This window comes from Sebastes fasciatus, chromosome 4, assembly GCF_043250625.1.
Source record: "Sebastes fasciatus isolate fSebFas1 chromosome 4, fSebFas1.pri, whole genome shotgun sequence".
Taxonomy (NCBI): domain Eukaryota; kingdom Metazoa; phylum Chordata; class Actinopteri; order Perciformes; family Sebastidae; genus Sebastes; species Sebastes fasciatus.
In genome coordinates this window covers 1,531,866-1,544,276 of record NC_133798.1, presented here as the reverse complement: position 1 = coordinate 1,544,276, position 12,411 = coordinate 1,531,866, and the positions used below count along the sequence as shown (strand labels likewise).

Here is a 12,411-nt window from a genome sequence, read left to right as displayed (position 1 = left end):
TCCAAAGAATGCCTCTCTTTTGCACTCTTTTTCTTTATTTTATTTTTTCCTAGAAATGAAACAACTCTCTAATGCCAAGGAAGTGATGTCACCAGGTATCCAGTCCTGTGATACATGGAACCCGGAAGCGGCACATGAGATTGTTTACACCTCTTTTTCTTTTTTCTCGTAATGTCGGCTGCCACTGCCAGCAGCGTCTCTTTCCTCTCGGGACGCAGGTGCCGGTGCAGGGACGCCCGCCCGGCCCTGTGTGCTGGGGTTGCGTTCGGGAGAGGGATCCGAAACCTCTCTTAACAATCTCTGCTTTCTACGATTACAGCGTGTAGACACAGCCTACGTGCTCCGTATCCGCGGGAGGTACCCCGGTCAACCGAATTAGCCACCACGCAGCACACCGGAGACACGATTACCAGACAGGGACAACAGCAGTCCGGGGAGGCCGCCAAAGACAGACGCCCGCTCCTTACACCAAGTAAGTGGACTTGATGCTGTAACCCTGATCCAGTATTCTGGTTTGGGTTAACGTTAGCTTTTTTTCTTTCTTCTTTGTCCTCTTTTCTATCACATGTACTGCACCTGCTCCAAAGTGGAGGTCAAAATGGCAATGATCCCACGCAAACGCATGCGCTTTATAGACTCGCGTCTAGGCATGGCCGGCAGTGCCGGCGTGTCTTATATAAGTATCCACGTCACCTGCCCCAGGAGAGGTCATTCCCCATACATATGGAATATGTAGGCTGGAGAAATAGTCTCAATACGTTAGACAACTCTGAATATATTGAATGAACCCTGAATATATTGAATAAAATGAATATATTGAATAAAACTCTGAATATATTGAATGAAACTCTGAATATATTGAATAAAATGAATATATTGAATAAAACTCTGAATATATTGAATAAAATGAATATATTGAATAAAACTCTGAATATATTGAATGAACCCTGAATATATGGAATGAAATCCTGAATATATTGAATGAAATCTGACGTCATCATGGCGCTGCTGCCATCTTGGTTTTAGGTCATTATCCGTACAGATCTTGATGCTGCTAGACGTGTGTGTCACTATGAGCGAGTCAGCACGAAATCTAGTATCAGTAATCCTAAATAATGAGATAATTAACACCCTGGTGAATGTGTGTACCACAGGCCAAAATAATACTCTACAGATGAAGAGTTTATTCACTTTTTCATGGTGGAAGAGAAATGCAGAACTAAACTAGTTCACTAAAGTTGGAAAAATATTGACAGATTTGAACTTACCGGATCAATAACTCATAAAGGAAACGTTGTTAAAATACCAACGAGGGCTTTTTCTAACCGTAGTGAGGTAGACAACGAGCTACAAGCTCATTTAAATCACAACGAGCCTTTAGTCCTCTGAGCTGGACACATAACAAATACATCCATGGTCTGTATGCGCGGCCGGCTGTGAGACAAGTGGTCAGGGACCGTCTACAAATTGCATTGAATATATATATTTCCCATTATAAATACACCAAAATGTGCAAAAGCACATTTTTCCAAAATAAGCGTTTTAGTATTACCAGGAAGAGGCCGTTGATGATGTGTGAAGTGATTTTGGTATCACTACAGTGTATTTCTCTCCTCAGATGTTCTCAGAATCATCTTGTAGTGTACTGTTTAGCTGTAAAATGAGAAAGTTTGCTCCGGCTGGTGGGCGGTGCTTGGTATTTCCTCAACTGATCTCAACATGACCATCTGAGGAGAGAAATAGGCATTACAGTAACAGAATATTGATTAATATTTGATCAGCGCTGCCTAGTTTGACCGTTTGATCAGAGTTGGTGATTGAGGCTCTGTTCAGACCTGGTATTAAGATGTGTTCTCAGTGATCTGATCACAAGTGGACAGCTTTAAGTACGCTTGTTCACACCTGGCATTAGAATGTGTCTACAGTGACCACTTGTGATCTCACTTCTCCGCTCTATATGCAAAAAAAAACACGTAGTGAACACACGGCTAATACAGCAGACGTTGTAATGTAATACGTCAGGAATGTCAGTAGTAATATTGTGAAATAGGGTACATTTTATTAACATCTTTATAACATTTAAATATAAGACTATTGGACTGGCGGTCCCCGGGGACCTGCGGGGACCTGCGGGGACCTGCGGGGACCTGCGCGCCACTGGCACCGCTGCAAGAGCTCCAGAGAGCGGGTGTGTCAGCTCCGCACAAGCAGAGCAAAAACACCGAAACATCTCCGACAGTATGATAATAATGCACTTCCTGTTCCCAGTCTGATAGTCTGTAGATATGTAGCCTATAGATAATGTATAGTTTAATAAAATACAGTTGTAGCGACAGGACACAGTAGAGAACAGAGGCCGTTTCCATGCTGCGAGGCAGACAAGCTCTCGCCTGTCTGTTCACCTGAGGAGCTCAGTGATTCCGCGGATCCCAGCTGGACATCAGATGAGTAGGCAGTACTTAATGGGGCCCAGGACACATTCACTACACACTGCTAAAGAATGTGGCCATATGTGGACCAGACCACCTCTGAATGTGGTCTGAAAGATCCGATCTCAATGTGTCCTCAATGCATCTTAAGTGTGTTCACAAACTTCTTTAAAATCACATTTGCTCCATTTCTACCTACTGCTGCTTTAAGAGACTTGGGATGCACCATTTCTTTCCTCCTCAACAAGGAGGTCAATTAACCACCAGCTGTTCCTACTGAGCAATCAAGTCCTCCAGCATTGAGAATCATTTAAAAGCAGCCCTTAGCTCCTGCAGACACTACAGAAGGGCTACTGTTGGGAAGAGCTGCAGGGTGTGCTAGCAGGTATGAAATAGTTTATTGGTTCAGCTACAATGCTTTAATTGTCATTATGGGTGCAACATCATTGCTAACCATAAATATTCTATTTTGCAGTGTCTTGGGAACAGGTCACAAATCAGTGTTAACTCTATCCAGAATTGACCCATTTAACTGCAGAATGAGGTAAGTATTTTACTTGAATTACTGGCTTAAGTTGTTAAAGTTAAACCCTGATCTAAAAGTGAAATGTATCTACAGGGTGTTGTTGATTTTTATGTCTGCTGATTGGAAGCATCACCTGTGGCCCTGTGGGAAAGGGTAAGATGTGTTGAGCTGGTCTAATTAAATGTATTGAGTTGAGAGCTCTGTCAACTACTGAACAGCCTTAAAATGAATGTTACCAAGTCCTCTGTTTTTCTGTCCCCAGGACATGGTGCAAACGGTGCTGCCACAAGCTTCATGCAGCAGCCATTTTCTTCTGGGACTTGGTTCAGTGGACTGGGTGTGAGTTCTGACCCAGACAGCAGCTCCCCTCTACCAAGTCCACCCAACCCAAGCTCTGAAGCTACTGAACTTCCTGCTCCTCAAGATGACCTTTCAAGTGCTGGACCTGGCGGTGACAGCAGCACCGATGTGGATAATGGGTTTGATGGTGGCTATGCTAATTTAGAGGATGAACCCCTTAACAGCCCTGAGGTCAGTGAAGATGGGCTTGCTTATGCAAGGTATGGGTATGATGGCAGCGCTCCAGGTGGCAACTATGGTGGTAGCTATGGCAGCTCAGGTAGTGCTTATGTAGGGGACAGCTGGACCTCTGGACCTGCTAATGGCTACGATGCTGGTGATGACCCTGAGCCAGTCTTCAGTGACGTGTCTGATCTGGAGCCAGTCTACTCCTTCAGCTCTCGTTCAAGCTACCAGCGAGGAAGAGCAGTATTTGCTCAAACCCGCTACACCCCAGGAGAGCCTGTTTTCCAGCCCATGCCAGTACCCAGACCCATCAGATGGACTTCTAAAGCTCCAACCAAAGGAGCCTTCTAAGACCTTGCTGGTAAGACTCGGTTCACTCAATACTTCATCAAATATCTAGGATTCTATCAACCAACTGACTCAATGTCTTTGCTTTTGCAGGTCTTGTTCCACCTACATGATCTGATGCCAATAAACTGCTTTCAGAACTTCTTTGTTTCTAAAATTCCTTTCTTGTGTTTGCAAAACCCCTTGATGTCACAACGCTCTTCAAGTTTATTTGTCATATGCATTTAAAAGTACAGTGAAATGCATTTTACCCTGGCTCTCTCTCAGCCCTTAAAATCTATAAATGGTACAGTTGAAAATACTACAATACCTGAGAATAAAATTATAAAACAATCCACAGCTCTGCATTCATTTAGTGCTACTGTTCAGTAGTCTGACCGCCTGCCTGAGGGTAAAAACTGTCTGAGGCACTTCCCTGAAGGGAGATAAAAGAACAGAGTATATATGCTGGATGACTTGTGTCCTGCATGATACAAAGAGCTTTCTTCCTGCAGCGAGTGGTGTAAGTGATTCAATCATTTTAGATTCTGTTTTCACCATCAGGAGTTTGTGGTCATATGATGTAATGTTGCCAAACCAGACCAGTATGCATCCAGTTAAGATGCTTTCTATTGTGGACCAGTAGAAGTAGGGTTTTTGTGGACATACCATGTTTCTTTAAACACCTCAAAAAATACCGTCTCTGTTGTGCCATTTTTATGACACCACTGATGTGCAGGGACCAGTTAATTGGTATTTGGGCAGATATGTGCACGGCTATTTTAAACTTACTGGGATCTGGACAATTCCAACTGCATGGAGACTGGTCTTGGTCTGCTCACAAACCAATTCTGAAGTGGTCTGAATGTGATTCAAACCTGATGGCAACAAATGTACCAACAGACCAGGCTGTTGGTTGAGAACCTAAAATCCAGTATTCACTGGTAGTATGGCCCAAGCTGCAGAGTTTTTTGGTTTTTTTTATTCTAGGGGGGAAAAAAAGAAAATGGAAGCCATTGTCATTTATACACTTACAAAAATGAATTGTGGTAAATGGGGTTAGGATAAGAATGAGTCCTTTCTCACAAGTTCTCAAATATACGTTTGTTATTGATGATCCTCAGTCGAGGTAGAGTTGCGGTCAAACATTTACACACTTCTCAAATGTTCTTTCTGTGGCAGAAAGGTGTACTTCTTTGTGACACAAATTGTTTCTTTTATACATTTTTGTCTTCATGTCTCCAGCATATTTTCATTCTGAGCTCATTTGAATGAAAAACTCTGCTTTTCATCACTGAACTAGCTTAACCCTCTGTGACACACAATAGACCTCTTTTTAGAGGGTCCAGGGGGTCTTTAGGGGGAGATAGCAGGTCAACAGTAGATGTCACATAGAAGTGGTGTACATCATCTGAAAGCTGGAACCTGAAGATTAACTTGAGATGCAGCTCAGCACTGTGTGTCAAATTGTTCTCGTCATAAATCAGAAATAAACATGAATTATTAATTAAAATAGTATATGATGGTCATCCCCATGCTCTATTATGTCTCATAAGTTGTTGCAGCAATCTCTGGGTTGATACCATTTGTTACACAGATTTGGTGCTAAATTTAACCATTTTTCACCACTGGAGAATTGATAAAAATGATAAATAATCCCTTCAAAATACCACATTAAGACACCAAGACCTTGAACACCATAGAAAAAGACATGCTGTGATTTGGGATCAAAAACTTTTGACATTTGGAGATTTCTGCATTTTTCTGTGATTGGATGGCGAGCACTTGTGTTGTGTAAACTGCTCAGAAACCCCCTTATTGTCAATCTAGCTAGGAAAGCCATCCATCCTCTGAATGCTCTAGGTCTCTAGTTTGATCCATCCATCCTCTGAATGCTCTAGGTCTTGTGGTGGCAGTTTCTGTTAAAACAAGACACAAACCAACGTAACAACTTGTCTTTCAGTGAATTTAATAAAAAGGGATACATTAATAACTAAAACATCTGCAGATGGACTGCAGATGGACTCACGAGCACAGCCACCTGTTGTGGACTGTGGCAAGTGAGCCCCGAATACAAAGAGTAGTCAGTATTTATACATTTAAAGCATAACACGAAGATAAGTGCAAAGAAGAAAAGAAGAGAAGGGTAGAAAGTGTATCAATGCGTCAGCACACAGCAGACAACAGAGCATCACAAGACATAACAAGTATTCCAGCAATCTGTTGTTTGCAGTTACAGAGATCTAAAATGTCAGGTCACTGTCCTATGGTGACGAAGTTGAACATGTGAGGCCCTGAGATTGTCTAAAGGTACAGTGTTAAACTGCAGATATGAAAATTGCCATTACATTCCTCCCTTTGAGCATTCTATGCTCACTTAATTAATTAACATATCTGATTACTACTAGCACCGTTGTAATACACAAAATCAAAGTGTCACATAGTATCTTCATACTATGTGATTTTGATTTAAGTATATGAGAAAGAAGGAATTAAACTATCTCAGACAATATCATCATAAAATGGTGGCGTCCACCCTGGAGGTGGAAAAAGGTCAGGAATGCCTTTCTCCAGCTGTGGTGTATGTACATATTGTCCAACAGTAGATTTGATCAAAGAGGCAATCATAGCTTTAGCACAAGGAAAAATGCATAATCAATTTAACAAGTCTGATGTACTCTGTAACACATGTAAGATAATGAAAAAAAAACTAATATAATATAGGCATAGGAATGAAAATAAAAATGAAAAATAAAAAAGATAAAAAGATGGCCATGTGTTTTCTCCAGGTTTGGTCAGTTTGTCGGAGAAGTTGTCCAACAGGTCTCTGTCGTCCCCCATGCTCCTGCATTAGTATTATGTCATGTACCCACCCCGGTCGTCAAAAGTCTGTGTCAATGGTCTGGTGCAGTCTGTTAGGTCCAATGTTGGAGGAGATTTAGAGCTAGCCTCAAATCAACAAAAGCTTTTTCTTCTAGGTGTCCAGACAATCTTATATTATTGTGTAAGGGCAAAATTTGTCAGTTTCCCACAGCAGAGAATCAGAGACCCTGTGAAAATCAACTTTGGGGTCCGCTGTTTACTCCCAACCTGTAGCATCATTACACCTTTTAGTCTAAGGTCCCAAATCTTGCCACCTTTCATCCTTCGATTTGACCAGTGAGACGTTGGGATCAGAGTGTGGTATCTGAAATAGAGACTGAAAAAGTGTGTCAGGCAGAGTCACTGAAACAGCCAGTCAAGCTTGAGTTTGTCCTTATCAAGGCCCTCTCTGTACCATTTGTTTTCAAACTCACTGTCTACTCCAAAAAGAGATAAGCGAGGTGCATTGCAAGTCATGTTTTCTCATAATATCTGTGTGTGTGGCTGTGGAGAGAGCTGTAGCTTGGTTTATGAGAGTGTCATTAACAGAGTTAAGTGCAGTGTTTGGAATTTTCCATTGGTAGGCATATAACAGGTCCTCTTTACTATATTTGAAAAAAAGATGTTTGCTAATTCTGGTTACAACTATGCCCTGTGGTGTAGATATCAAAACTATCCCCAGTAAAACAATAAAATCTCTCCCCATCAGGTTAATCGGACAGTGTTTTGATAACAGAAAAGAGTGTTTGAAATCCCCCTCAATGTTATCCCAGCATGGTAGTGGAACTGTGTATCTTTTTACCACAGATGATGTCTTCTTTGGCATCTGTTTATACTTAGCTTATAGTTCAATAGCTTTCTCTTTACCAGTTTCCTGTACAGATTCAAGATATTCAATTGCTTGTGAAATCATGAGTTGTGTGTCTGTGTTCTTACGTGTCTGATGTGCAGATAGGTTTCTGTTTCCCGTCTCCGTGTCAAAGCTAGATGAATCCTTCACTGTCCTCGACCCCTCCGCTAGTCAATCAGCCTGTGTGTCCTGGTTCTCAGGGCAATTCCTTGCCCAGTGTCCTGTCTTTCCACATCTGAAGCAGGCGTCGGATCTCCACCTGCCTCCACCACTTCTGCCATGGCGCGATTCTCGACAGTCTCAAGGTTTCCGCATTTCCAAGTGATGCAATTGCGTTTTATCATCTCACTGATCTCTGGTCTCATTGATGAAGCGGTCCCGAAGATGAGCTTCCCAGGGACCGACCTCATTGTTTCCGCTCATGGCAGCTGGTCGTAGGAGGCCACTGTGTGTTGTGAACCTCTGTGAGTCTGATAAGGTACACAGACACAGTCTCATAGTCTCTCTGCTTGCACAGTGAGATTTTGCCAATGTCCATTCTCACTGGGAAAGCAGTCTTTACACCGTTGCAAAGTCCAGTTATGGTGTGCGAGGGGCAGTGTATGGTAACGGCTTGGTTGCTGAGCTTGTTTTGCCCTCTTCCTCCGTCATGGCTCCTTCCACTGGTGAAGGTAGAGGTGGTGATGGAGGTGGAGATGGAGCGCTGGGCAGCACTGCCTGGGCCGGCTGTCGTCGTTGCGGGGTCGAGTCCAGATCAGGATCTAGTTTGAGACACTGAGACATGGATTTTAGTAGTGCTGTCCCTGATTTTTTTGTTTTCTCTCCCTGATGGTTGCTTCTTCTACTTTGTTTTTTAAAGCTTGGAGCTGTCTTATGCTAAAACTGCCAGTGCTTAGAAATCCACACTCGTTAACCCACACGTCAAGCTGGTCAAATACCTTTTACTGTTTACTGTATTTGGTGGTCATATCTTTGATGTTATGCGACATTAATTGAGGTGGATTATCACAATCCTTTGAGTTTACTATGATTTGCACCCATTTAAAAAAATAGTTTTCAAGATCTCTTCAATATCAATGTACTTTTTAGTTAGGGGCCATGGACTAAGGAAGGGAATATTTTTTTATCAAGATTTTTGCTTAGAGATTTCTACAGGTGGTTGTACCTTTATATACTTCAACTCCTACAGGTGGTTATGCTTTAACTCCAGTAAGGTCTTACTTCTAGTTACTCTTTCCCCCCCTCTTTTTTCTTTTTCTTCTAGTGGGTGATCAGTCCACTGGATCAAAAAATAAAAAGATAGCAATATTATAATAATTATCATTATTATTATTATTATTTTTATTTTTTTACACTATGTGTGATTATAGTGTATTTTATTCACTGAGTTCCCAGAACTCTTTCTACAATATTATTATTATTATTATTACACTATGTGTGATTACAGTGTTATCCCTCTGAGTTCCCTGAACTCCTTGTGTATTTACACTTATACAAGAAAAAACAGTGTATTGATGTTATCCCTCTGAGTTCCCTGAACTCCTTGGTACCGTATTGTGCTAGCCCTGGATTCTACAGCGGTCGTCTAACACCTGCCCTGTTGACACGTCTGTCACAACCACCCTCGAAGTGGGAGAATCACTTTCTTCATTCCCACAACAGCGCTTTATCCCCCTGTACAGATACTGTATCCCCCTGTACAGACGCCGTATGAATGAAATCTTACTTGGTACCGTATTGCGCTAGCCCTGGATTCTACAGCGGTTTCCAAAACCTGCCCTGTTGACACGTCTGTCACAACCACCCTCGAGGTGGGAGAATCACTTTCTCTTCATTCCCCCAACAGCGCTTTATCCCCCTGTACAGATACTGTATCCCCCTGTACAGACGCCGTATGAATGAAATCTTTTAATGTATGCCTTTTTATGAATTAATTCTTACTTACCAGAAAGACAGAGTTGTTTATTTTTTTCTTTGCCACCTGGTTCTTTGGATCACAGCGGTGAGCGAGACTTGGTCCTCCGGCGTCAGGCCCCCACTTCTACACCCTTTTATGGGGAGGTTGAGGTTAGAGTCCCGGACTCCAGCCGTGCACGGTCTTTACCCTCGCACAGAGTTCCAGCGGTCCCGCTCACACGAGTGATCCTGCCGACAACGCCAAATTGTGGTGGCAGTTTCTGTTAAAACAAGACACAAACCAACGTAACAACTTGTCTTTCAGTGAATTTAATAAAAAGGCATACATTAATAACTAAAACATCTGCAGATGGACTGCAGATGGACTCACGAGCACAGCCACCTGTTGTGGACTGTGGCAAGTGAGCCCCGAATACAAAGAGTAGTCAGTATTTATACATTTAAAGCATAACACGAAGATAAGTGCAAAGAAGAAAAGAAGAGAAGGGTAGAAAGTGTATCAATGCGTCAGCACACAGCAGACAACAGAGCATCACAAGACATAACAAGTATTCCAGCAATCTGTTGTTTGCAGTTACAGAGATCTAAAATGTCAGGTCACTGTCCTATGGTGACGAAGATGAACATGTGAGGCCCTGAGATTGTCTAAAGGTAGTGTTAAACTGCAGATATGAAAATTGCCATTACAGTCTCTAGTTTGATCCATCCATCCTCTGAATGCTCTAGGTCTCTAGTTTGATCCATCCATCCTCTGAATGCTCTAGGTCTCTAGTCTGATCCATCCATCCTCTGAATGCTCTAGGTCTCTAGTCTGATCCATCCATCCTCTGAATGCTCTAGGTCTCTAGTCTGATCCATCCATCCTCTGAATGCTCTAGGTCTCTAGTTTGATCCATCCATCCTCTGAATGCTCTAGGTCTCTAGTCTGATCCATCCATCCTCTGAATGCTCTAGGTCTCTAGTTTGTGGCTGTAAAGTTTCATGAGGCTGTGATTATCCTAGAGGTCACCACAGGTCATTTTATACAGGGAGGACAAGTTTAAAAAATTGGTCTCACTACTATGAAATGTCTCCTATGGGGACTAACATCATCACACATGGATACAGTTGGGCTCATTGGATCCACAAGAGTCTCAGCTTTACAGTGATACCAAATTTATGGAATTCAACACTGTTTAGGGACCCCAGTATGCAGAAATATTCAAATACACCATTTTAGAATATGAGACAATAACACATTTGTACTGCATTAAAAAAACTGCATGTGATTATCATAAAGTGGGCATGTCTGTAAACGGGAGACTCGTGGGTACCCATAGAACCCATTTACATTCACATATCTGGAGGTCAGAGGTCAAGGGACCCCTTTGAAAATGGACATGACAGTTTTTCCTCGCCAAGATTTAGCTTTTAACTTTGGAACGTTATTCAGCCTCCTTCCCAACAAGCTAACATGACATGGTTCATGGGATCCTTAGGTTTTTTAGTTTCATATGATATCTGAACCTTCTCTCTAGCTCTAGAACTGAACCTGCTACAGCCTCTGAAAGGCAGTAAAGTCAGTCGGGATCGCAGATTTCAGAGGGTTAAACTGTCTTTTTCTCCCACAATATCCCAGAAACGTGTTTTGCTGAAATATGACTGAAATTTTGCCTTTTTTTTAATGTTAGCGTTTTTTGCAGAAGCAATATTCTCATTCCCTCAGTCGCCCTCCTGGATCTGAAATTGACAGCCTTTTGAAATTTGATTTCAATCGAAGACATGTCATCTCGACTATTTATGCTCTATTAATCCTCATGTCTGTGTAAATGTTAAAAGAACATGGGAGGATGACTTGGTAACAGGACTACCTGAAGATAAATGGAAACACATTTGAAATCTGATTCATTCCTCCCCTATTTGAAAAAAGTTATTTCTATAAAATCGCTATATCGTGACAGTAGTACATGAAACAGGTAACCTGAAAAAAATCATGTTCCTCTGTGTCCTCTGGTGTCCTCTGGTGTCCTCCGGTGCTCCTAACGGCATCTGCAAGATTTCACAGACTGGAGGAAAACAACCAATCATAGCTGATCTGAGGTCTGCTGTCCAGCCGCCGTCTATGAGAGCCGGCTGTCAATCACTCACGAACTCCGACCAAACGGTCAAACTAGGCAACGCTGATCAAATATGAATCAATATTCTGTTACGTTAATGTCTATTTCTCTCCTCAGATGTTTTCAGAATCATCTTGTAGTGCACGGTTTAGCTGTAAAATGAGAAAGTTTGTGATGCCGCCGCCATTTTGAAATCTGGTAAAGGAACGCCAAGTTCCGGTCACATGACCGGAGCACAGCCAATAGGAACGCTCTCTCAATGAAATGACCTGTGATTGGTCAAAGTCTCCCGTCACGGGCTAGATGTTCTAATCAAAGCTCAGAGGTTTATATCATGAAGACTGAAGTCTGAGGACTGTCTTGGATTGTTGCTACAACTGAATATTTCACTAAGTTTAAACACATCCATCAAAGTAGCTTCTTGATCACTTTTAGCATTCCTCCATGAAACTAATGCAAACAGGTAGCTGCTAGCAAAATGCAATAAGAAATGCTAGTAAATGAGAAAATGTCTCATGAGAATATAGCATTCAAATTTACAAAAATCCTCTAAGATGTCAGATATGAATCTGTTTTATGATTCTTGTGGACTCAAATGACTGATCTGATGACTGCAGAGATTAATGGACTTTATTGAGCTTTGAAAAGAGCAGCAGTTGGAGGTGAACATGGAGGAGGAGGAGGAGGAATGAGCATCTCTGATGCACAGCTCGAATAGAAGGAATTATCTGCACGGCTGTTGATCAGCTTCTAGCAAATCTGGATGTCTGTGAAGGGCCAGGGCCTGAAGAAACACCACAAAGAAAATGTGTTGTGTGAAGATACCATACAGCTCCAAACCTCCATTAAAAACATCCCATATTTACCTTCAGACGAGTA

The 12,411-nt window shown here is 42.1% G+C and overlaps 3 long non-coding RNA genes across 5 annotated transcripts in view; 1 reads left to right on the top strand and 2 right to left on the bottom strand.

Annotated features, from left to right (window-relative positions):
• LOC141766935 (uncharacterized) overlaps nucleotides 1-3,236 on the top strand; it is a 121,069-nt gene extending 117,833 nt beyond the window's left edge. For both annotated transcript variants that reach the window (XR_012593711.1, XR_012593710.1), the window contains exons 2-5: nucleotides 2,581-2,814; nucleotides 2,905-2,973; nucleotides 3,049-3,108; nucleotides 3,218-3,236. This is a non-coding gene — a long non-coding RNA (uncharacterized LOC141766935). The remainder of the gene's footprint in view (nucleotides 1-2,580; nucleotides 2,815-2,904; nucleotides 2,974-3,048; nucleotides 3,109-3,217) is intronic.
• Nucleotides 1-7,290, bottom strand: part of LOC141766937 (uncharacterized) — a 216,260-nt gene extending 208,970 nt beyond the window's left edge. Inside the window, exons 1-2 of the long non-coding RNA XR_012593713.1 lie at nucleotides 6,945-7,290; nucleotides 5,608-5,848 (exon numbers count right to left, since the gene is read on the bottom strand). This is a non-coding gene — a long non-coding RNA (uncharacterized LOC141766937). The remainder of the gene's footprint in view (nucleotides 1-5,607; nucleotides 5,849-6,944) is intronic.
• A 4,875-nt stretch (nucleotides 7,291-12,165) lies between these two features.
• Nucleotides 12,166-12,411, bottom strand: part of LOC141766914 (uncharacterized) — a 42,124-nt gene continuing 41,878 nt past the window's right edge. For both annotated transcript variants that reach the window (XR_012593708.1, XR_012593707.1), the window contains exon 3: nucleotides 12,166-12,316. This is a non-coding gene — a long non-coding RNA (uncharacterized LOC141766914). The remainder of the gene's footprint in view (nucleotides 12,317-12,411) is intronic.